Source organism: Bufo bufo, chromosome 4 (assembly GCF_905171765.1).
Source record: "Bufo bufo chromosome 4, aBufBuf1.1, whole genome shotgun sequence".
NCBI classification, from domain to species: Eukaryota; Metazoa; Chordata; class Amphibia; order Anura; family Bufonidae; genus Bufo; species Bufo bufo.
In genome coordinates this window covers 238,290,447-238,316,825 of record NC_053392.1, presented here as the reverse complement: position 1 = coordinate 238,316,825, position 26,379 = coordinate 238,290,447, and positions in this window count along the sequence as shown.

The following is a 26,379-nucleotide window of genomic DNA, read 5'->3' as shown; positions in this document are numbered from 1 at the left end:
CATTGGGATCCCACGTCAAGAAAAAATCCACGAAGGAACTGATGTCCCTGCTTTCCCAGATTCAAACACAAGAAAAATTGCACAAACTGACACATTCTGAGATCCATAAAAATGCCCTGGTCATACTTAGACGCAAAGTGAAAGACCTTCTCAACATCAAAGGGACAAGGTCCTTATTGCTATTGAAGAGTAAAATATATGAACATGGGGACAAAGGCAACAGAATGATGTCCTATCTAATTAAGAAGAGAAGGGAAAAAACCTTTGTCTCATCGATTAAAACTGGACCAAATTTGAGAGTAACATCGACCCCACTTATAGCTAAAGCATTTCAATCTTTCTACTCACAACTTTACAACCTCCCAACTCCGAATATAGATTCTGTATCGGGTGAAAAAACGTTAACCTCATTAATAGAGAAGTTCTTGACATCAATTAAAGCTCCGTCACTTACAGTGGAAGAAGGCGAGCATCTTCTTAGACCCTTCTCCGTGACGGAAGTCGAGAAGACACTTAATTCCATACCCATAGGAAAAAGCCCAGGACCTGATGGGTTGCCCATGATTTATTTTAAAAAGTTTAAGAAGGTTCTATTACCTCGTTTTACGGATCTTTGCAACTCACTGTTGGGGGGGATGTCGCTAGCTCCCCAGGCCTTGAGGGCGCATATCACCATTCTGCATAAAGAAGGGAAAGATCCAGAGGAATGTGGGAGCTACAGACCTATATCCCTTCTCAACTGTGACTTGAAGTGGTGGTCTAAATTGTTAGCCTATAGGATCTCTCCATTACTGACTAGACTTATCGACCCTGAACAGGTCGGGTTCGTCCCTGGTAGAGAGGGGAAACACAACATTTGGAGAATAATTCACCTAATTCATAATGCTCGGGTCACAAACTCCCCCTTGTTGCTACTGGGTACTGATGCGGAGAAGGCATTCGACAGGGTAAATTGGGACTTTATCAGTGCTACTTTGTTGAAATTTGGTTTCCCCCCGGTATTTGTCTCAACCATATTCTCACTGTACTCGTGCCCAATGGCTCAGGTATTGGTTAATGGTGCCCTGTCGGATGCCTTCCCCATCAGAAATGGGACTAGACAGGGATGTCCCCTCTCACCCACACTGTTTATTTTATGTTTGGAAATGTTCCTCCTAAGAATTAGACAAGCTGATGATATTCAAGGTGTTTCTATAGGCCAATATCATCACAGGACTGCTGCATTCGCAGACGACCTGCTAATCATAATTTCTAATCCTGAAAAAGCTCTCCCCGCCATAATGTCCCTATTCGATCAATACAATATAGTCTCTAACTTCAAAATAAACTTCTCCAAATCAGAAGCCCTACAAGTTAATGTCTCGAACAAGATCTTGAACTCACTTAAACATTCCTCCCCGTTTAAATGGTCAACAACTGCTATTAAATTTCTAGGGGTCAATGTCCCAGCAGATTTGAATTTATTGTTTAGATTAAATTATACGCCGTTACTTACTAAGATCAAATCCTTTATATCCTCCTTAAAAGTACCTTTTATGTCATGGTTTGGTAGGAAAAACCTATTGGCTACGTTTGTTTTGCCCCAACTATTGTACATATTCCAAGCCTTGCCGATACATGTCCCCACTTCCTACCTAACACAAATCAGAAGAACATTTTCCTCCTTTCTGTGGAAATCCAAACGGCCCAGAATTGCCTATCAACTTCTTTCCCAGAAGAAATTCAGAGGTGGTATATCGTTACCTGATATGGCCTTATATAATAGAGCTATTCACTTAACTAGATGGGCGCTACTGACAAATGAAAAAATCCAAGCTCCATATCTTGACATAGAGAGGTCTCTCTTAGGCATACACAGAAGTGCCCTGCTGTGGCTCCCACACTCTCCACTAACGCTTTGTCAGAAAATGTGCACGCTGACAAAGAGCATGCTAGTTTGCTACCGCAACTCGTCAGTGTCTTCACTGAGGGTAAATAAGATATCTAAGATATTCCCTCTAAATGTTCTGCCATACTTATTTGATAGAATGGACGGGAAAGAGAAAAGTTGGTGGCATAGGTGGGGGGATGTTAGAGTAGGTGAAGTATTAGACAATGACAAATTCTTGTCGTTAACAGAAGCACATGCCAAATTAGGCTGGGAACCCCCCTCTCTGGTGCAATGTTGGGATTTTAAAAACTTATGTAAGAAATATGAAAAAACTTTAGACCACACGTTTTTAGAGCCCACTTGGTTAGAAAACCTCTCCGCCCTTCCCTCTGCTCTGAAAAAGTCACTCTCAATCACATATAATAACCTGCTTTCTGAGTTTGCCATTCAAAAACCATACTTTATACGTCAGTGGGAGAAGGATCTAGGGAGGGTACTCTCTGAAGTGGAATCTGCGTATGTCCTCTCCCATGCACAGGGTTTCTCCTCTTGTGTTCGATATCAGGAAAATTCCTATAAAACTATTACTAGATGGTACAAAACCCCCGAATACTTGAGTTCTATAGGAGTTTCTCCCTCTGACCGATGTTGGAGATGTCAACTAGAGGTGGGATCTATGGTTCATATTTGGTGGTCCTGTCCCTTAATTAAACAGTTTTGGAAGGATGTGGAGGGTACTATTAATGATATTTGCTCATTGAACCTGACTCTTTCTCCTGAACTGGTGTTGTTGTGGATCCCTACTACTAACTTCAAACCTTCTAAGGCAAATCTACCCACTCATATGATCGCGACAGCTAAACTACTGATACCGACAAAATGGAGGGATACCTCACCACCAGATTTAAAAATGTGGTTCAGCAAAATGCATCAGCTTCATAGACTGGAGGAGATGGTGGGCTGGATCCATGGTAGCAGATTAAAATATTTGGAGACTTGGCTTCCTTGGAAAAAGTCTCAAGCTGTAAAGGATTCTGAAGCCCTTGACTCTGCGGTTGTCTGATATGTCCTGGAGGCAGTTCTGGAGAGAGAGTCTCTTTCACTTTCACTTTCTTCACTTTCACTTTCTTCTATATACATATAAGTTTGTAACTGATGTGATGGGAGATAGATGGGAGTACCATAACATCCTTCATAAAGATCTTCTAACGGGCTTTATGTGAATATATATCTTTTAAGTTGACTCGACTAAATTCGGGAATTGAGCCATACCACATGGTTTATGTCATGCCTGCATTTTCTATAAAAATATTGCACTCAACTTTTAGAAGTTATTTAAATTTTGGGTCATTGAGAAGCCTTACCGTTGATATTGTTCCCCCTTTATTATTATTTCTACCCCTCCTTCTTCTTACTTTGGTCCACCCCACCCCCTCCCCCCTTTTTTCCTCCCTTCATTACTTTCCTTAGCTAGTTGTTACTAATTATTTGCAAAAATGCTTATTTGGAAAAATGCTTATAAGTAACCATATATGTGGGAGTGTGTTATTTCCAACAATGTACAAAATTGTACCTGATTATGTATAAAAAATGACGAAATTTTTTGTACTTATGCTTATAAGCTATGAAACAATAAAAAGAGATTTACAAAAAAAAAAACGATGTATAGGCATGATACAAATCATGTAATGCATTAGTAACAAGATATACCTTACCTTACAGACCTAAACCTTAGGCTAATGAATAATAGTCTTGTGCTGTATATAACCCCTAGCAATGTATCTGCAACTCATGGTAGTCAAACGAGTGTCAGTTATCCACGATGTTGTAATCTTGCTATCTCAACCAGAGTCAATGTCCTCCTCAGAAGTGAGGATATCACAAGGGATGCTGGTACATCCAAAGTGTACAGTAAAAGGAGGCAAGAAACAGCACATTCCTCAGGACTTAGTAGTAACAACAGGAGGAGATACAATTGAGCCAAAGGGCAATCACCATACTGTATACTGAATGGCTGGTAATGGGCAGCACTGGTGCACATCTGGAGCCATCCCTGATGCCAAGGTGCCAAGCCCCCTTACAAATAATTAACGGGAGATCCAGGAGTCAGTTTCATACTTATCTGATATTGATGGACTAGTCTACATCAATATTTAAAGGGAATATAGGGAAAATTCACAGTTAAACCAGACACTGATGCATTCTGAGTGGATCCGCATCCACTGAGAATGCATTAGGGCAGTACGGATGCGTTCGGGGCCGCTTGTGAGCCCCTTCAAACGGAGCTCACAAGCGGAGCCCCGAACGCTAGTGTGAAAGTAGCCTTATTGTGTCTGGTTCAATAGTAAAACAAGGCACTGTGTCTCTTTAATAGTACATTTTCTGGTGACAGACTCCCTTTCAGTTTCATTACAACCATCTAAAGATAAAACTGGAAGAGCACAGGAATTAAGCCATGAAGACCACTTTTTAGGTGTTAAAGTTTTTTTAAAGATTTCTGCAGAATAAATGCAGAACAATGAGGGGTTGCAAGTCTCCTAACTAAATAACATAATTAATTGCTTGTATCATGTATGGAAAATGTGAGATGGGTTATCCATCACTATACAAAATTTAACTTTCACAGAGTTATCTTAGATGGCCTCTGCTTATCACTTGTGCACTTGATGAATTTTTGCTGTACTTGCGAATAGTGAAAATGGATTAATACACATAAAATAATGGTGTGCTACCATTCGTTTTTGTATTTGCTTTTAAAAAAAAAAAATTAGCATCACGATATCCATTTTTACATTACGCACTCAATACATATATATGTAGTCGCTATAGTTAGAATTTTTCCCATTTCCATATTTTGAAAAGGAAAATTGTTTTACTATAAGACAGGATTTATAGCTTGCCTGGAAGGTAATTCATACAGAAAGCAGAATCTCAGTTTTTTATAACACAATTGAAATTGATAGATTTCTCTCAAGTGTTTACTGTTTTCTTGTCCTTGTTTGGAAATGGCAGTGAGCATGTTAGCTGGTTGGCTGCTCTTGAGGGTTGATTGATGCCTTGTGTCAGCAGTAACCAATGTCCTCGACTTAGCTGTAAGTTGCAAATTGGCATCTGCTCAAACCGTATGCGCCGTGCAGAATATCCCACTGGCAGTCCTAAACTAGGTTCCCTAAGGAATGAAAAAAAAGGGCTGCCGTGAATGAAGTTTCACAATTTCTCATGCATGACCATTAAAAATAGTGCATTCAGTAGATATACACAACACATTTTCAGATTATACAATTGAATGCCCACCAATACATTGCAATGTACTATGCAAAGTCCTTTGAGTAAGGAAAAAGTGCGACCGAGGAGACAGCTAGCACTTCATAATTTATTTTTATCATTAAAGGGGTTATCCTATGATCAATGTAAATCTATGTCATCTAGTACATGACAATCTCTTTCTAAGGGTACTTTCACACTAGCGTTTTTGTTTTCCGGTATTGAGTTCCGTCCTAGGGGCTCTATACCGGAAAATAACTGATTAGTTTTATGCTAGTCCATTCTGAATGGGGAGCAATCCGTTCAGGATGCATCAGGATGTCTTCAGCTCAGTTTTTTTGCCATTTCAGGACGGCGACAATACCGCAGCATGCCGCAGTTTTATCTCCATCCAAAAAGACTGAACATTTGCCGGAATGCCGGATAGCATTAATTTACATTGAAGTGTATTAGTGCCGGATCCGTCATTAAGTGTTCCGGCAAAACGGACACGGCAAAAAAATTCAATTTTTTTTATACTGGATCCGTTTTTCCAGATGACACAGGAGAGACGGATCTGGCACTTCAATGTATTTGTCAAACGGATCCAGATCCGTCTGACAAATGCCATCAGTTTGCATATGTTTTGCTGGAATCTTCTGCCGCAAGTGTGAAAGTACCCTAACAAAGCTAGAACCAGCCCTGTACCTTGCATGGATCCAGAGATCTCCGCCTTCATTTGTTTTAGTGGTTCTGCTAGATTTATTTCAGGCTGGCAGCTTAGGAGTGTGTTCTTTCTTGGGAGAAAAGAGGGGCATGTCCTTTCTGCTAGAGCTCTCACCATGTAACTTTCATAGCTTCTAACAGAAGATACAGCTGGTGGCAGTCGAAGCTTGGAACTGAGCATGTGCGTGCACCGCAGTAATGTTACTGAGATGGAGAGAGACACAAACAAAAGAACAAACAGCAGGTGGCACTATACCGATACATTTTTTAGTGAAAAACTCAGTGGCTATACTATATTTTTAATTACATGCAATTACAAATGTATTAGGAGTAAGGTGCTGGTTTGAAAAATGTCGAATATTTTCCATGGGGCAACCCCTTTTTAGCAATATAAATATGCAATAAAATCTAATTATAAAATAAAAGTTTCACTGAGGATTTTTTTTTTGTATGAGACTCAATTAACCTATGAGATCCAATTAACACTGGCCTGGGGTCTGTAACTCCACGAATATAGCCAAAGAAAGCTCCAAATCTCAAATAAAGACACCAGGGTGGTGAATATTATTACTAATTTAAAAACTATTTTAATATATTAGATTTCAGAAGAATAATTATAAAGTAGTTTTATGAAAACATCTATTATTCATACCATAGGAGAATGTAGCAGAAAGAAACTGGTTCTGTATTCATATTCCAGTCATTATAATATCTACTTGTTGGCCTTCTAATTTGAAGGGACATTGCTAACATATGCCATTGTTTTGTTTTTTTATCAGTGGGAATTCTGACTGTTGGTTCCCCCTTTGCTGTTTTAACTGTACTGCTGAGGACTGCCACCATGGGCCAAAGACACAACGGACAGGAGGGGACCTCATTGATAGCTATGGGATAGCTATGGGACAGTTTTGTAGCCATGGTCTGTGACCCGTGCGGAGGTCACTTTACAAGGACAGAGTAGATAACCTACCGCTCTGCAAGCGGGCAACATCACTGGCATCCTGACCTATCTTTCTCTCTGGCGGGCTGCGGTGCCGGCTTTGCATTGCCAGGTAACTGTCCGGCCTCTATGGGTGAGGTCCCTTCCAGGCCAGCGGGTGCTCTCTGCATGCTTGCAGTGCCACCAGCATCTCTTCCCTATTGCTAACGCTCCATTGGTGGCTGTGCTGCTGTCTTGTTGCTAGGTAACAGGCTGGGCTCCATGGGGCGTTCTATTTAAACAGGTAACTGCTGGCCACAGTTGCCTGTCATTAAGGTGTCTGCTTTCTTATACCTTGCTATATTATATTTGACCTCTGGATTTATGGACCTCGCTATGTTTTTGACTATAAACCTTCTGCCTAAAGATTTGGATCTGACGATTCTGGTTTCTGATTTGGCTTTAGATTGGATTTGTCTGGTATTGACTTTGGCTTGTACGACTCTGCTATCTTCATTTTGGTTCAGTTCTGGTTCTGGTTCTGGATCCCTATAATCGGTAATCCAGTATGTGTATCTGTCACTACGTTTATTATTTTGTCCTTGCAATTCTTCCTGTAAGCCCCTGCACCTAGTGTGGGCCGTCATTTAGGGCGGATCAGGCAAGTAAGTAGGCACAGTGGTACTGGTGAAGTACAGGACCTCACTGTTCTCTATTATGACATAAGCTTTGATAATCACCTATTGTGAATGGAGGATACCATGTTATCTATTTATACGTAATGTAGGTGATATCTGTCACTGTAATTCTGTGATGATAATGAGATGACTGCTGAAAAGTAATCTGCACAGAACAGGAAGTGACACTTATTATCAGCCTTAGTGCCCAGTGTGAAAACCGCAAGAGTTTTTAAAATATGGACATTGACATGGAAAATTTAAAATATCCACCAAAAATACTTAAAAAATATGTTTAAGGTAAAAAACATAATTTAAACAATACAGTGGGTCATGACACATTCCCTTTAATTATTTCTCTAATTTTATGATCCACTGATGATTTTTCTTCAGACACTACATCAGGAAACTTGAGCTTATGGCCATACCCTTAGTTATCTACCAGTCTGTGAAGATTAAAAAATGCTTAGAAAATTAAACATCAGAAAACCTTTAATCTAACATTGGATTATTTGAGCGACATGTCAGATTTTTAGGCTTTCTGGACTGTAAGATTTTAGACGGATCCGTCTTGGCTATGTTAAAGATAATACAAACGTATCCGTTCTGAACGGATGCAGACAAAACGCGAGAGTGAAAGTGGCCTAATAGACATTTATGGTAGTGATCTTTTTACGTGAAAGAAAATCTCAGTATGAGTATGGCAGCATGTCCTATCAGTGTGATATTGTCTAGAGGTCATATATAGATTGACAACATGCAGAAGTACAAACAATATATGAAAACTAAGGTACGTGACATTCCATAGCAGCTGAAGAAAACAGATTGCTTAAGGGGGTCAAAGCTGTATAGCCGTGAAACGACAAAGAAGTCAGACATTCTCAGTAAAATACAGTGCCCTGTAAAAAAATCTATTCTTTCAGGCTTTCTTGACTGCTATGAGAATAAACACAATAAATAAAGTCACTTTATAAGTCCTCAACTTTGAGCTCAACAAATTTGCAAGAAGTAGGTCATCTTCAAATATCAGCTTAAAAAATTAAATGGTGCAGCCCACCAACAAAGAGAGAAGTAAAATCAGGTTCACACGCATAATTATACGTTTTCCAATGATGTCTCAAATATTTCTCTAGTATACAGTCAATTACCACCGTATAGTATTGCTAGGAGCAACCTACCTCCTTCATACTCCATATCACACCCCTCGTGGAAAACAAAGAGGGACACGTAATGGGGAGGTACTACCAAACACACAGCCCTAAGTGCAAAATTTAATATACTCCCAAAATTGCAGTTTTCAATCACAAAGGCAGTCAAAGGAAAACACAATAGTGATGATGCGGGCGTGAAAATCGAGTTGGGCTACTCCCGATTGGGAAATGTTTTATGCGATTTTATGAATTCTTCTTCTAAGTATAATTAATTGTGTGTGCTTAGTTGAATCCTGGAATATTGAATCGTGCAAGGGGTGTGATACAGAATATGAAGGAGGGAGGTTGCCCCCAGCAACACAATACAGTGGTGATTGACTGCATACCAGAAGATCATTGAAGGCAATATCATTGGACAACGTATGATTAATACATGTGTGAACCTGACGTTACTTCTCTCATTGTTGGTGAGCTGTGCGATTTTATTTTATAAGCTGCTATGCAGAGATATTGTGATATTTACTTCCCTGCTAAATGTTAGTAGGGAAATAAAGATTGTGTTTCCTCTACCTTATAGGCATGGTCATAAGTAGAGTTGAGCGAACACCTAGATGTTCGGGTTTGGGGAGTTCGGCCGAACTTTAAAAAAAAGTTCGGGTTCGGGACCCGAACTTGATCCGAACTTGGACCCGAACCCGAACCCCATTGAAGTCAATGGGGCCCCGAATTTCACTTTATTATTTTCCGTTATAACATGGTTATAACGGAAAATAATAGTATTAGCTTTTTCAGATCTGAGTTTTCACGATCGTGAAAACTCAGATCCGACAGTATATACTAACACAGAGGGGTTCCCATGGTGATGGGGACGCTTCAAGTTAGAATATACTAAGAACTGTGTACATAACTGCCCCCTGCTGCCTGGCAGCACCCGATCTCTTACAAGGGGCTGTGATCCGCACAATTAACCCCTCAGGTGCCGCAGCAGGGGCCAGACCCCCCTCCCTCCCCAGTATTAAAATCATTGGTGGCCAGTGCGCCCCCCCCTCCCCCCTCCCCAGTATTAAAATCATTGGTGGCCAGTGCGGCCCCCCACCCCCCTATTAAAATCATTGGTGTTAGTGCGCCCCCCCTATTAAAATCATTGGTGGCAGTGGCCACAGGTTAACAACCCCCCTCCCCTCCATCATTGGTGGCAGCGGAGCGGCAGTTCCGATCGGAGTCCCAGTTTAATTGCTGGGGCTCTGATCGGTTACCATGGCAGCCAGGACGCTACTGCAGTCCTGGCTGCCATGGTTATTTAGCACTTTTAGCAGCATTATACTTACATGCGCTGTCTGTGGCCGGCCGGCGCTCCTCCTACTGGTAAGTGACAGGTCTGTGCTATAAGCAACAGACATTTCACTTAACAGTAGGAGGAGCGCATGTAAGTATAATGCTGCTAAAAGTGCTAAGTAACCATGGCAGCCAGGACTGCAGTAGCGTCCTGGCTGCCATGGTAACCGATTGGAGCCGCAGCGATTAAACTGGGACTTCGATCAGGACTGCCGCTCCGCTGCCACCAATGATAGGTGGGGGGTTGTTAACCAATGATTTTAATTAGGGGGGAGAGGGGAGGCCGCACTGGACACCAATGATTTTAATAGGGGTTGGGTGGGGGTGGGGGGGCCGCACTAGCCACCAATGATTTTAATAGGGGGGGGCTGCACTAGCCACAATGATTTTAATAGGGAGGGGGGGGCCGCACTGGCCACCAATGATTTTAATACTGGGGAGGGAGGGGGGCCACACTGGCCACCAATCATTTTAATACTGAGGAGGGAGTGCGGCACCTGAGGGGTTAATTGTGCGGATCACAGCCCCTTGTAAGAGATCAGGTGCTGCCAGGCAGCAGGGGGCCGTTATGTCCTCAGTTCTCAGTATATTCTAACTTGAAGCGTCCCCATAACTATGGGAACGCCTCTGTGTTAGAATATACTGTCGGATCTGAGTTTTCACGATCTAACTCAAATCCGATGGTATATTCTAACATAGAGGAGTTCCCATGGTGATGGGGACGCTTCAAGTTAAAATATACCATTGGATTGGAGAAAACTCAGATCCGATGGTATATTAATATTACCCGAACACCGAACCCGAACCCAAACTTTTACTGAAATGTTCGGGTTCGGGTGCCGAACACCGTAAAGTTCGGTACGAACCCGAAATTTACAGTTTGGGTTCGCTCAACCCTAGTCATAAGTAAAACATTTCTATAGTCCACTCGTTAGACTGGGTTCACGTGATGTTTTTGTCTTAGGGCTCTTTCACACTTGCGTTCTTTTCTTCCGGCATAGAGTTCCGTCGTCGGGGCTCTATGCCGGAAGAATCCTGATCAGGATTATCCTAATGCATTCTGAATGGAGAGAAATCCGTTCAGGATGCATCAGGATGTCTTCAGTTCCGGAACGGAACGTTTTTTGGCCGGAGAAAATACCGCAGCATGCTGCGCTTTTTGCTCCGGCCAAAAATCCGGAACACTTGCCGCAAGGCCGGATCCGGAATTAATGCCCATTGAAAGGCATTGATCCGGATCCGGCCTTAAGCTAAACGTCGTTTCGGCGCATTGCCGGAGCCGACATTTAGCTTTTTCAGAGTGGTTACCATGGCTGCCGGGACGCTAAAGTCCTGGCAGCCATGGTAAAGTGTAGTGGGGAGCGGGGGAGCAGTGTACTTACCGTCCGTGCGGCTCCCCGGGCGCTCCAGAGTGACGTCAGGGCGCCCCAAGCGCATGGATCATGTGATCACATGGATCACGTCATCCATGCGCATGGGGCGCTCTGACGTCATTCTGGAGCGCCCGGGGAGCCGCACGGACGGTAAGTATGCTGCTCCCCTGCTCCCCACTACTACTATGGCAACCAGGACTTTAATAGCGTCCTGGGTGCCATAGTAACACTGAACGCATTTGGAAGACGGTTCCGTCTTCAAATGCTTTCAGTACACTTGCGTTTTTCCGGATCCGGCGTGTAATTCCGGCAAGTGGAGTACACGCCGGATCCGGACAACGCAAGTGTGAAAGAGGCCTTAAGGTTAACATATAAATAGAGGTCCATTGTGAAAAAAAATTTATGTAGAAACTTTTTTATCTGGCAGAAACATGACAAAAAATACTGTTGTCAAAAAGTCTGAGCACTGAGACTACCCAACAACCACCAGAATAAAATTGATTGTCAAGGTACTGGGCTCCTTTGGCTCACATCAGCATCTTGGGTGAGAGGCTGCCAGACTATTATCGTCTATTATTATTTTCAAGTGTAATTGAATGGCTGTCAAGAATTGAACTGTTCACACCTCTGGTTGTGTTCAGAACACTGCACCAGGATTGCACAAAGTAAAATCACATCTATTTTCCGCTTAAAGGGATTTTCCAAGACTTTTATACTGATGACCTATTCTCTGGACCTTGGCTGATTAGCTGTTTGAGAAGCCAGTAGCGCAGCAGCCTCCTATCAGCTCACCAAGCACATTTTTGTTATTTTAGCCATATTTATATCTGAATATATTTGTTAAAGTGAAAATATCTATAAGCTAGTTCACAAAGTACAACATAAAATCATATTTATTACTTTTAACATGGCAGAAAAACGTTTTTGATACGTTAGGGCTGCACAGTATATCAGAGAACACGTCAGCTTAGTCATCAGCTTTAGATACAGCGGCCTCATCTAGCAAGTATATGAAGGAGCTGATAAAGAATCAAGAGATGGTAGAGTATGTAGAAATGTAAAAAAAGCAATACATGAGAAACAGAAAGCATTTAGATAACTAAAATAGTATGGTACATATGAAGCATTGAAAAACAAAAACAGAATATGTAAAAGGCAAATACACGTAAAAGCAGCCAAGCTGAAGGCAGAGAGATTCATTGCAAAAGAGAATAAAACTAACCCTAAAATATTCTTCAATTATATACATGGTAAAACGTTTAAACCTGAAAGTGTTGGCCCTTTACAGAGTGATGAGACTGAAGTTGTAGAGCGTGATGAGGAGAAACTGTCAGATGAAATGCAGAGCGTAAAAGTAAATTCCCAATTAAAAGTGCCCTGCCTGACCCAGGAAGAAGTACAGCGGCGTCTTAAAAAGATTAAAATGGACAAATCGCCTGAACCAGATGGCATACACCCCCGTATCCTAAGAGAATTAAGCAATGTCGTAGTCAAATTCTTATTTCTGATATTTGACAGGGAGTATTCCACAGGATTGGCGCTTAGCAAATGTGGTGGCAATATTCAAAAAAGTATCAAAAGCAGAGCTTGGAAACTATAGGCATGGGTATAGGTTTTCTAAGAGAAGCTATCTTGGAGTACCTCAATGAAAATCAGCGAATCAACGTATCAGCATGGTTTCATGAGGGGTCGGTCTTGTCAAACTAATTTAATCAGTTTCTATGAGGAGGTAAGTTCTAGAATTGATCAATGGATGTCGTATATCTTGACTTCTCCAAAGCATTTGATACGGTACAACATAAAAGATTAGTATATAAAATAAGAATGCTTGGACTGGGAGAAAACGTCTGTATGTGGGTAAGTAACTGGCTCAGTAATAGAAAACAGAGGGTGGTTATTAACGGTACACACTCAGATTGTCGTCACTGTCACTAGTGAGGTACCTCAGGGGTCAGTATTGGGCAATATTCTCTTCAATATATTTATTAGGGCTCTTTCACACTTGCATTGTTCTGTTCCAGCATAGAGTTCCGTCGTCAGGGCTCTATGCCGGAAGAATCCTGATCAGGATTATCCCCATGCATTCTGAATGGAGAGAAATCCGTTCAGGATGCATCAGGATGCATCAGGATGTCTTCAGTTCCGGAACGGAACGTTTTTTGGCCGGAGAAAATACCGCAGCATGCTGCGCTTTTTGCTCCGGTCAAAAATCCTGAACACTTGCCGCAAGGCCGGATCCGGAATTAATGCCCATTGAAAGGCATTAATCCAGATCCGGTCTTAAGCTAAACGTCGTTTCGGCGCATTACCGGATCCGACGTTTAGCTTTTTCTGAATGGTTACCATGGCTGCCAGGACTCTAAAGTCCTGTTTGCCATGGTAAAGTGTAGTGGGGAGCGGGGGAGCAGTATACTTACCGTCCGTGCGGCTCCCGGGGCGCTTCAGAGTGACGTCAGGGCGCCCCACGCGCATGGATGACGTGATCGCACGGATCACGTCATCCATGCGCATGGGGCACCCTGACGTCATTCTGGAGCGCCCCGGGAGCCGCACGGACGGTAAGTATACTGCTCCCCCGCTCCCCACTACTACTATGGCAACCAGGACTTTAATAGCGTCCTGGGTGCCATAGTAACACTGAATGCATTTTGAAGACGGATCCGTCTTCAAATGCTTTCAGTTCTCTTGCGGTGTTACGGATCCGGAGGGCACTTCCGGCAAATGGAGTACACGACGGATCCGGACAACGCAAGTGTGAAAGAGGCCTTAATGATCTTGTAGAAGGCTTGCACAGTAAAATATCATTTTTTGCAGATGACACAAAACTGTGTTAAGTAATTAACACGGAAGAGGACAGTATACTGCTACAGAGGGATCTGGATAGATTGGAGGCTTAGGCAGATAAGTGGCAGATGAGGTTTAACACTGAAAATGTAAGGTTATACACATGGGAAGGAATAATGCAAGTCACCAGTACATACTAAATGGTAAAACACTGGGTAACACTGACATGGAAAAGGACCTAGGAATTTTACTGAACAGCAAACTAAGCTGTAGGAACCAGTGTCAGGTAGCTGCTGCCAAGGCGAATAAGATAATGGGTTGCATCAAAAGGGGCATAGATGTTCGTGACGGGAACATAGTCCTACCACTTTACAAATCATTAGTCAGACCACACATGGAGTACTAAGTACAATTCTGGGATCATGTGAACAAGGCAGACATAGCAGAGCTGGAGAGGGTTCAGACGAGAGCAACTAAAGTAATAACTAGAATGGGTGGACTACAGAACCCTGAAAGATTATCAACATTAGGGTTATTAAGTTTAGAAAAAATATGACAAATATATCAGGGGTCAGTGCAGAGTTCTCTCCCATCTATTTATCCCCAGGACTGTGACGAGGGGACATCCTCTACGTCTGGAGGAAAGAAGGTTTGTACAGAAACATAGAAGAGGATTCTTTACGGTAAGAGCAGTGAGACTACGGAACTCTCTGCCTGAGGAGGTGGTGATGGTGAGTTCACTAAAAGAGTTCAAGAGAGGCCTGGATGTATTTCTGGAGTGTAATAATATTACAGATTATAGTTATTAGATTTTTGGAGAATGGTTGTTGATCCAGAGTTATTCTTAAATGAGGAAAATTAGCTTCTACCTCATGGGGGTGAGGGGGGTTGCACTCCTCTGAATCAACTTGCAGGATAACAGGCTGAACTGGATGGACAGATGTCTTTTTTCAGCCTAACAAACAGTCTTACTATGGTTAATAAAAAATTGGCTGCACAACTTTACACATACAAACATTAGAGTTGAGAGAAGGGGATCATTCGAAATTAAAGTGGTATTATACCTACTATAAATGGAAAAATGGAAGCTCCTAGCGCACATTTTGATCAAACTTGTGTCGAGCCCATCTACCAGGCATCAAGGTGACTTCCGCAGACGGGTACCTAACACTAATTTACTGCCTCTCTTGGACTTACCTAAGCCTACATTTTCAGGGCAGTGTAGGAACCAGCTACATTTGTACTCTGCTCAGAAGCCCCAGGCAGATGGGCGTTGCTCAGTCTAAAAGAGATGCGCTAAGAGCTTCCATTTTTCCATTTATAGTAGGTATAATACCACTTTAATTTAGAATGATCCCCATTTCTCAGCTCTATTGTTTGTATGTGTAAAGTTGTGCTGCCATTTTTGTATCAACCATGTTTGCTTTCTGGATATGAACCTGTGACTATGAATATGAATGTGCTAGTCTAAATTTCTTGTAATAGTAGTAGTAGTAGTAGTAGTAGTAGTAGTAGTAGTAGTAGTAGTAGTAGTAGTAGTAAACTATCTTACTATGTTAGTAGTTTAGGTGCAGGTTGGACACAATGTAGCCCACAAGCCACATGAACTGTATAAGCCTTTTCTGTGCTCCTATTTATATCCTAACTCCATGACAAAAATGGGTGCAAGTCCCGGGTACTGCTCCTGATAGATCACTCATATACGGAGTTCTTCCGTGCTGATCTTTGACTACTGAAATTGTCACCAGAAGAAACTGGTACATGAGAGCATTTCCAAAATCTATTTTGTATTTGCTGCAATACACTTAAGTGCAGGGCCATACAGTAGGCAAATCTGCCTCATTATAAAGCACTGCTCCACATTTACTAATTTTAATGCACCTAGATTATGATGTAAAGTGCACCAAAATGTTGGTACATTGAAGTCTAGAGAAATTTTCTGTACCTACCCTGACAAGGGAGAATAACTTACCAGAAAAGAGATATGGCTTTGCAGGAAAGAATTGTGGCTTACTTTGCAACATTTAGGGCCAAAATTCCATCATGATTTTAGTGTAAAATACTGTCTTAAACTATGCCATACCAATAACTGGTATAAATTCAGACAAATGTCTATCTTTGCACCAAATTTATTATTCCGCCTGATCCAATGTGATAAATCTGGTTGTAGCATGACCAAGACTTCCAAGTACCACCCTGGCTCCCTAATTCTCCAGACTTGAACCCAATTCAGCATCCGTGGAGCCACCTCAATTCGCTCTATGGATCCTCCCCCACACACCCTCCAGGAGCTGTGGGATGCACTGCAGTCAGCATGGCTCCAGATACCTATGACAGATACCTACCAGGACCTTACTGAGTCACTCCCAGCCCGTCTAGCTGCTGTCCCTGCTGCACACGGCGGTTGCTCTGGATATTAGCTGGTGGTCATCATAATAATGTGACTCGACTGTGCATAAAGCCAAATTGTCAGATACAACTAAGAATAGACTCCTAAGACATCTCATAGATAAATACACATAGATCTAAGCAGAAATTATCCTAATATCAATGACATATGAGATATTTAATCAGAAGATAAGCATAATAATACAGGAAACTCAAAAATTAAAATGCACTATGCATTAATATATGCTTATTAGATAAAATAAAATTTTCTCATTTTAGACAGGGGACACTATGATGTAAGCCATTTATATGATGTAAAAAATTTGATGGATTTCTTAATGAACTGCAATTTTCTTACAGGAACATTTAGTACATATTGTATCTTGATTGTCCTGCACTGCCATCCAGTGGTAAAATAAAGGCATTACACCATAATCATTCTATTGATCAGCAAGATAACATCAAAATCTATCTATCTATCCTATCTATCTATCTATTTATTTATTTATTTTTCATTCAAAAATTGCTACAATTTATGTCTGGATTAAGCATCCATTAGTTGAACCCAGTAATAAATCACCCGGATATACTGTATGTATCTATGGAAGGCAGTTAAAAGTAACAGATTTTTCATAACAAAACCAATTGTTTTGCGATGAGCTCTATTTCCTACAATCTATTACTTAGGCCTCATGCACACGATAGGTTGGGGACCCATTCATTTCAATGGGTCAGCAAAAAGATGCTGATAGTTCATCCGTTTGTGTTCCGCGTCCGTTGTCCGTGTTTCCCTTCAGCAAAAAAAATAGTGCATGTCCTACTTTTTTCACATTTGCGCACAAGGATAGGCATTTATTACAAGGGATCTGTGAGAAAAAACAGATCCTCCAAAAAAACGGATGACGCATCCGTTTTTTTGGGCGGACGCAAAAAACAACTGTCGTGTGCAGGAGGCCTAAGACTCATAATGTTCTCTTAAAGGGGTTTTCTGGTTTCAGCAAACAAATGTTATTCTGAAAAAGCAATTTTCCAGGCTATTTTCTGTATCAATTCCTTTAATATTTCCAGTTCTCTGCTTGCTGTCAATAGGAAGCTTCATTGTTTATTCCAGTGGATAAAAATCTCCTCTTTAGGCCTCATGCACACGACCATTGTTTGTTTCCGCGTCTGTTCCGCCGATTTTAGCGTTTCAGATGCAGACCCATTCATTTCTATGGATCCGTTGAAAATGTGTATAGTCCACCGTTTGCCATCCGCATCCGTGGTCCGTGGTTCCAGTCCGTCAAAAAGATATAACCTGTCCTATTCTTGTCCGCGAAAAACGGTTCGCGGACCCATTCAAGTCAATGGGACCGCAAAAAAATGCGGAGCCACATCCGATTGTCATCCGCCTCCGCGTCCGTTTTATTCCTATCATTTGCATGGCAAACCTGTCTTACACTTTTTTTTTCCTTCCTTTTTTTCTTGGGGTCCTCCAAAAAAAACGGAAGACACACGGAAACACAACGGAAACAAAAACGGAAACAGATCACGGAACAACGGAACCCCATTTTGCGGAACGGAAAACAACAACGGTCTTGTGCATGAGGCCTTAGGCTCAGTCGTGGTTTCAACCCCTGTGAGAGTAATTGTTGTTATGCCATTGGGGGTTAGTACAAAGAACTGGCATGTGATTTGTTTAAGGTCCAGGGGCATAATTTAGGAGCGGAGTAAAGATGATTTAGATATCTATATAGGAAAGGATTCTTTATAGCTACAATAGTCAAACTAGATTCCTACCTAATATCGTAGGTTGAGGGTTAAAACTAATCTAATAGTTCATGATATACGTGTCTTTCTCAACGTATGTAACTATGAAAGTATAATAGGTGAATAGAGTGTTCAAATGGTTACTAACTCTTCACACAACTTTGCATAAATCAATAGTACAAGTAACCATTAGAAACTTTGTAATATGTCTTATCAGAAAGATACTTAAAGGTGTTATGCAAACTAAATTTAAAAGGAGTTATCATATAGTACATGCCAATTTCTTTCTAACAATGATAGAACCAATCCTGTACCTCACATGGATCCAGGGATCCATTAATTGTTCTAATTGTTCTGTTAGATTTATTTTAGGCTGACATCTTGAGCGGTATGTCCTTTCTCAGGGGTCGTGTACTTTCTGCTGCAGCTCTGCCACAGCTTCTAACAGATAATATTGCTGGTGGCAAATGAAGATTAAAACTGAATGCGTGCAACCACCAAAATGAGGTGGACATAAAAGTAAGGAAAATAATAAACAGGAGGTGGCACTATACAGATATATTTTATTGAATAACGCAGGTGCTATACTAAATTTTAATTACATGAAATTACAAAAGTATCCAGGTGCAGGTTTGAAAAATGTAGAACATTTTTTGTGGCACCCCTTTAAGCAATACCTATGTTAATTTCTATAGTGCTCTGATTGACTAGGATTGCCCCTCACTTTGAACTGTTATTGCTTGCCTTTGAACTTGTCTGCTTGGATTATTGTATTTTCTGAACTATGTCAGCCATTACCTTTTGCTTGATTGACTATGAATTCTATCTTCTGATTTTGCCAGCACAAACTAGTTTCTACTCACATTAGCTATTTAGACTAAAGGTTTAGATGATGGGTGTGCCCTAAGAGTAGGTCGGGTTTCTATAGGATTAATCACATTAGCCATTGCCTATGGATTCCACACCAGTGGCACTGTCCTTCATCTGTGGTAACCGAGAGGACCCATTACCTAGGTAGGCCTAGTTCAAATTATTCCTGCTAGAATTTTATGAATATCATTGGCATTCCCCATTCCTCTTGTCATAGGGATGTGTGTCTAGACAACACTGGCTGGACATTGTGCAGGGACACACACCCTGGAAACACCCTGTTGTTTATTTATTTATAAACTTCTAGTAGGAATAATTGAGAAATCCCACAACATAAAGTCATACGAATAAATGTTCTAGAATTGTCATTTCATGGGGAATACAATTATTTACTAAAACAGACATGTCATGTGGTGGCAGGTCCTCCTTAACCCATTAAATTGACATGGCCATATAAGGGCTTGTTTTTGCAGAATGAGTTGTATTTTTAAATGGAAGAAATCGGAGAAATGGGAAATAAATAGCAATTTTGACATTATTTTTTAGATTACTTTTACCATGCGATATAAATGTGGACCATGTAAAGGAAATTTTACTTACACAGTAGACATCTGTGTTGGTCTCAAGTTCATATGTGTCCACATTACTAAGAAAAATGACGTTTTACTATATGAAAATGAGCCTTTAGGAGCAAAGGAGGCGTTGCCGTTACATCTAGAGGCTCAGTTCTCTCTGCAACTGCTGCGCACTGAACATTTATTGACTAGACAGGAGTGATCATATTTACACTGCCTGGCCCTGTCAGTCAAAGTGCAAGGGACGTGGAGTTGCAGGAGTAATGACAAGACCCCCTTTGCTTCCTAGAGGCTCATTTGCATATATTAAAACATAATTTTTCTCAGCAATGCGGGCACATATGAACATGGGACCAACACAGATGCCTTTAGCTGCCAAGCCCACATGCAACAGGTCAGCCAGTTTCACAGGTACAAATCTGGTGACAGATGCCCTTTAAACACTTTTGTATACACTTTTATTTTGTCCTAAAGTTTTTTTTGCACCTTTTATCAGCCCCAGTAGAGGATTGCAATTAGGCAGGGCCTAATAGGCATAAATATATAGCAGACCTGGGTGCTATTGTTAGGCTCCCAGCTGCAATGGAATTCATTCAAGTTGCATGGGCTCACAGAGGGAGCCCCCTCCTCTGTATAATCCCTTGGTCAGTACTAACTGCAGTATTAAATGGGTTAAAGTCTCAGGATTGTAGTTACCTGAACATTAGTGTGAGTCATCTGTATAATACAGCCAACTCGCTCACTGTGAAATACAAGAATTGTGCAGTGACAGAAGGGCCAACTATACCTGCCTTATATTATATAAGTCCCCTTTGTGCTGCCAAAACAGCTCTGAGCCTTCAAGTCATGGACTCAACAAGATCTCTGCAGGTGTCCTGTGTTCTCTGCCACCATGATGTTAGCAGCAGGAACCTTTAAATTATCTGCTAAACCTAAAGGTTCACACACTTTTGCTACTCACAGACATGTGATATTGGATCATTTTCCTCAATAATTAAATCACCAAGTCTAATATTTTTGACTCATTTGATTTGTTATAAAAATCTGATGTTGTTTTGGGTCAAATTTATGCAGAAACATAGAAAATTCTGAAGGGTTCACTAACTTTGAAGCATCACTGTAAACTATGCCTTCTGTGGCTGTGCAAACTGTACTTGAAGCTCCTCCTAAAGGTGGCAGTGAGGATCATATGTTGACACTGTACACTGGAGGTGAGATATTGGTTCATGACTGGGCTCTTTTTAAGGTATTGATTTATTATGGTAAGGCTGTGTTCACATCTGCATTGGAGGCTCTGTTACGAAATTCTTTAAAAATATATGAGACAAAATAGAACAACATGGTGCACTATCTTTATCAGATAAAATACCATACAGATCCTAACAGAGTCAATATAAAGTTGAGTATTCCATGTGTCAATGTAATCAAGGTGAAGTAAATGTATGTCACATTGGCCACTGCTCCCAAATATCCTTCTTTTGGAGGTATGACACTGTGAGAGGATAGCCTTCGCCTTAGGGCTCTTTCACACCTGCGTTGTTGTCTTCCGGCATAGAGTTCCGTCGTCGGGGCTCTATGCCGGAAGAATCCTGATCAGGATTATCCTAATGCATTCTGAATGGAGAGAAATCCGTTCAGGATGCATCAGGATGTCTTCAGTTCCGGAACGGAACGTTTTTTGGCCGGAGAAAATACCGCAGCATGCTGCGCTTTTTGCTCCGGCCAAAAATCCGGAACACTTGCCGCAAGGCCGGATCCGGAATTAATGCCCATTGAAAGGCATTGATCCGGATCCGGCCTTAAGCTAAACGTCGTTTCGGCGCATTGCCGCATCCGACATTTAGCTTTTTCAGAGTGGTTACCATGGCTGCCGGGACGCTAAAGTCCTGGCAGCCATGGTAAGTGTAGCGGGGAGCAGGGGAGCAGTGTACTTACCGTCCGTGCGGCTCCGCGGGCGCTCCAGAGTGACGTCAGGGCGCCCCAAGCGCATGGATCATGTGATCACATGGATCACGTCATCCATGCGCATGGGGCGCTCTGACGTCATTCTGGAGCGCCCGGGGAGCCGCACGGACTGTAAGTATACCGCTCCCCCGCTCCCCACTACTACTATGGCAACCAGGACTTTAATAGCGTCCTGGGTGCCATAGTAACACTGAAAGCATTTGGAAGACGGTTCCGTCTTCAAATGCTTTCAGTACACTTGCGTTTTTCCGGATCCGGAGTGTAATTCCGGCAAGTGGAGTACACGCCGGATCCGGACAACGCAAGTGTGAAAGAGGCCTTAGAGAATTGCATACATGTATATAAATAAATATGTATATGTTTTAAATATATAATTATCTTGTCTGTTTTTTATTCAGTAAAAAAAAAATATTTATTCATTTATATTTCCACAGGAGCAAGCTAGAAGGAAAATGTGATATTGGATGCACCCTCAAAGTAGCAGCAATGGGTCACTTTGCCGTTCTGTACTTAAGTGGGTTTTCCAGGTGTTTAATATTAATGATCTAGGATAGGTCAGTAAAATCTGATTGGTATGTGTCCAACCCAGGTTATGACCTCATAATGATCTCTGTCTAGTGGACAGCCATTACAGAAGGCTAAAGACAGTTTAAAAGAACATTTTTTTTTTGGCATGTGAGCCTTTCTTGCTCTTGCTTCCAATTATAGATTTGCTCTGCCTCTCCCCCCACACCACCTTTCTGTTCTACGTAACAAGGTGCACTTGGCCCACTAATTGATACACCTGAGTGGCAAGGTAATGATAGAAATGAAGAACATCTGCATCAAGAGCAAGATATTAGCTCCTGCCATGAAACTGTGGTCATGGATGATCCTGTGGTCATGTACCTACAGTGGAATAAAAGGGTTTAGGCACCCCTGGTCAAAATTACTGTTACTGTGAACAGTTGAAGATAAAATGATCTCTAAAAGACATAAAGTTAAAGATGAAACACACTTTTCATCATTTTAAGCAATATCTGTTTATTATTTTGATGTTGTACAGTTTTAGAGTGAAAACAGAAAAGGAGTAACATGCAAAGTATGAGAACCCAAAGAGATTTGTGCACTCAGATAACTCTGACCAAGGTCTCAGACCTTAAATAGCCTGTTAGGGTTAATGCTTGTTCACAATCATCATTAGGAAAGGTCAGGTGATACATATTTTGAAGCGTAAGAAATACCCAGACTTCTCTAACCTTTTCCCAAAAAACAGCAGCCATGGGTTCTTCTAGGTAGGTGCCTAACACTCTGAAAATGAAAATGGTGGAGGCCCACATAGCAGGAGAAGGCTATAAAAAGATAGCAAAGTGTTTTCAGGTTCCATTTCCTCAGTTCGAAATGTATTAAGGCTACTTTCACACTCGCGTTTTGTGCGGATCCGTCATGGATCTGCACAAACGGCTCCGTTCAGATAACACAACCACATGCATCCGTTCAGAACAGATGCGTTTGTATTATCTGTAACCTAGCCAAAACGGGTCCACCTTGAACACTATTGAAAGTCAGTGGGGGACGGATCAGTTTTCTATTGTCCCAATTGACTTACATTGTGTGTCAGGACGGATCCATTTGCCTCCGCATCGTCAGCAGCGTTTTGGTGTCCGCCTCCAGAGCGGAATGGAGGCAAACTGATGCATTCTGAACGGATCCTTATCCATTCAGAATGCGTTAGGACAAAACTGATCCATTTTGGACCGCTTGTGAGAGCCCTAAACGGATCTCACAAACGGAAACCAAAAAGCCAGTGTGAAAGTACCCTAAGAAATGACTGTTAACAGGAACAGTGGCGGTCAAGAGAAGATCTGGAAGACTAAGAAAAATTTCAGAGACACAGGCTTGCAGAATTGCTAGAAAGGCAAATCAGAACCCCCGCTTGACTGCAAAGAATCTTCAAGAAGAATTAGCAGACTCTGGATTTGTGGTACATTGTTCTACTGTTTAGCAACACCTGCACAAATATGGCCTTCAGGGAAAAGTTATCAGAAGAAAACCTCTCCTGCATATTCATCACAAAATTCAGCACCAAAAGTTTGCAAAGGAACATCTAAACAAGCCTGATGCATTTTGGAAACAAGTCCTGTAGAGCAGTGAGGTTAAAAAAGACCTCTCGGGCGACACTGAGCAAAGGTACTGTATGTTTGGAGAAAAAAAGGCACAGAATTTCATAAAAAGAACACCTCTCCAAACATTAAGCATGGGGCGAATCAATTATGTTTTGGGGTTTTGCAGCCAATGGCACAAGGAACATTTCATGGGTAGAGGGAAGAATGGATGTAATGATATTCTAGCAAATTCTGAAAGCAAACATAACACAAACTGTAAGAAAGCTGAAGTTGAAAAGAGCATGGCTTCTACAAATTGATAAGGATCTTAAACACACCTCAAATTCCACAATAGACTACCTCCAAAGGCACAAGCTGAAGGTTTTACAATGGCCCTCACAGTCCCCTGATCTTAACAGTATTAAAAATCTGTGGATAGCCCTCAAAAGAGAACTGCATACAAGATGGCCCAGGAATCTCACAGAACTGGAAGCAAGGAAGAATGGATGAAAATCCCTCAAACAAGAATGGAAAGACTCTTGGCTGGCTACAAAAAGCATTTACAAGCTCAGATACTTGCCAAATGGTGTGTTACTAGGCACTAACCATGCAGGGTGTCCACACTATTGCTTCAGGCCCTTTTTCTTTTTTGTTATTTTGAAAATGTAAAAAATGGAAATGAAAAATTGTTTTTGCATAAAATAAAAAGAAAATATGTCCCCTTCTCTGCCCCTTTGTTGTGACTGACAGCACTTATGCCCGACAGCCGGCTGGCTTTGACGAACACCCGGCTGTCAGTCACAGGAGATGGGTCAGGGAAGGGGGCGCGGTTACTTTGACTTGAAGCAAGGAGGCCGCTGCCCCCTTGACTTTAAGCCTGACTGGAAAATAGGAAGGACGGAGGATAAAAGATTGTTTTTCATACTTCTGCCTCATCAGAAAGCAGTAAGAAAATCATCATTCAAAACTCACTACCAGCTACTCAGACACTCTGCTTCAAAACAGGTAAGGAATTTGTTAGACAGATTTTGCTATTGCCTGATTGCAAATGAGCATAGGCCATTAAGGTGTTACATTTGTTGTTGGGGAGGAGCTTTTGTGGGAGTGTATATATAGCAACATAGTATTAGCTTGCCTAATTATAGCTTGCATCATTCTCAAAGTGCAGCATTTCTAAGTGCATTAGGCTCCTTTCACATCACCGTTTCTCCTTTCCGTTCTCCGGCTCCGTTGAGGAGCAGGAGAACGAAAGGACGGATTCTGCAGATAACTTAGTCTAAGGGGTCTTTAGGCTCCGTTACGCTCAGTTAGGTCTCAGTTATCTGCAGAATCCATCCTCAACGGAGCCGGAGAACGGAAAGGAGAAACGGTGATGTGAAAGAAGCCTTAGAGATATTCAGGAGATACTCAGGAGGTAATATGGAGGTGGATAGAATCTAAAAAGGTAAGATTTGTTTGTTTAAAATCTTTCCCCTCTTTAAAATGGCAGACCTGGTTCTGTGCAGGAATTGTTGTGCTTTTATTTCAGGTTCCACTCTTCGGAGGTTTACATGCTGTCTAATCTGTAGACAGCTCTCCGTAATGCAGCAGGAAATGCATATTTGAGAATTGTAATTTAACTGTTAAACAAACTCAGGCTGGGAATGTTGCAATGCCACTGCCACAGAGGCCCCCTAGAAATGGAAGATGGGTTACTGCAGGTTCAGGTAGACTTAGAGTTGTTGATAGAAGACATGTCGCACAGTCTGTGGCTCTCCATAATTCATTTGCAGCACTTTCAGAGTGCAAGAGAAATATGGAGGATGGCTCAGGCACAGTGGGTGAGAAACAATCATCTCCTATGCCTAAAGTATGCAAGACTGCAGCCAAAGACAAAAAGGATAAGGTAAGGACTGATAGTAATCAGCTGTTGGTGGGCGATTCTATCATAAGAGGTGTGAAGTTTGAGGAAAATGGTTTTGTGAGATGTCTCCCTGGTGCTACCACTAGCAGGGACAGATGACGTATCCGTAATATTGTTAAGCAAGCAAAGCAGGAAAGGGAGGTGTATTGTCCATCTTGGGACAAATGATCTGGCTTGCAATGAGGTTTCAAAGGTGAAGGAAGCTTTTCAAACACTTGGTAATGATATACAGGAGGTCGCATCGACTGTTTCATTCTCTGAAGTTTTGCCTGTGCATAACCTTCAGCATGACAGGCAGATGCGCATTAAGGAATTCAATGTATGGCTTGGTGAATGGTGTCTGAACCAAGGGTTTGGCTTTGTGTCTCATGTTAGCTCTAGTTGGAATAGAAAAGAACTGTACAAGAAAGATGGTTTGCATCTTTCTCTCAACGGAACGAATGTCCTCAGTGAACAGTTCAAAGTATTTGCTAAGGAGCATTTAAACTAGGAAAGGGGGGCAAAAGAGTGATAATCCAGCAGTCCAACTGCCCCCTGAACAATGCCAGAAGATGCCAGTAGCACATAGGTTAAGAAATGACAAGCTCAGAGTCTTGTCTACAAATGCTCGCAGTTTAGGGAATAAGATCAATGAACTTGAGTCTATAATGGCATCTGAGAATATAGATTTAGTGTCTGTTACTGAGACATGGTTCAATAAGAGTAATGACTGGGATATAACAATACCAGGGCTCTCTCTCTATAGGAAAGACAGGGAAGGCAAGAAA